This window comes from Dioscorea cayenensis, chromosome 20, assembly GCF_009730915.1.
Source record: "Dioscorea cayenensis subsp. rotundata cultivar TDr96_F1 chromosome 20, TDr96_F1_v2_PseudoChromosome.rev07_lg8_w22 25.fasta, whole genome shotgun sequence".
Classification (NCBI taxonomy): domain Eukaryota; kingdom Viridiplantae; phylum Streptophyta; class Magnoliopsida; order Dioscoreales; family Dioscoreaceae; genus Dioscorea; species Dioscorea cayenensis.
In genome coordinates, this window is record NC_052490.1 from 3894084 (window position 1) to 3894932 (window position 849).

Consider the following 849-nt stretch of genomic DNA (forward strand, 5'->3'; position numbering starts at 1 on the left):
AGATACTAAAGCGGGGAATTCAAATTTTTAATGAACATAAGAATGATAATCACAAGAAAATGTATAAAATCACGATTATACATGTCTAATACAAAAATATTAAGGGTTTTTAGGGCAAAAACATAGATCATTTTTGGATCCAAAGCGATCTCGAATGGAGTAAAACTAGTTCCAATGAGTTCGGGGTAAGAAGAGCTTCAATGTGGACCAAAAAGAAATACCATATAAGGCATAAAATTTTCAGGTACTACGGTAATTTTCGAAAATTGCTACAGTAACCCAGAACCTTATACTATGGTTTTCTCCCCAATTTACAACTCTAAATCAAAAATTTTCTTCTACAACATTCTCATACATGCATTATAAATCATTGGCTTCAATTTAAGCCTATGAATCATCATATTCATGGAGAAATCGAAATTTTTATATATTTCTAAAAACAAGGAAATACGAGGTGAAATACAAAAACAAAAACATTGGATATAAAAACTACGGATTCGGGGTAGAGAGGAATAAGTTTGGTATTGAAGGTGTCGGAAATTCTCGCCGGAAGATTTTTTTGTTTCAAAGTTTATGCTCAGTGAACAAAGAAGAACAAGAAGCTAGGAAGCAAGGCAGAGAAGGAAAAGAACACTCGGGCTTTTCTCATTCATTCATTCATTTTCTAAAAATAGGAAAGCTGACCTAATTGCCCTCTTAATAGAAAAATCATAGAAATGAATCCAAATGAGCCCAGATTGCCCCGATTTTTCACATAAAAACTACTATCAAACATGCAAAAAATGCCACTACTACTAAATGACCATTTTACTCCTAATGCAAGCATAAAAATCTGTAATACGTAACTTC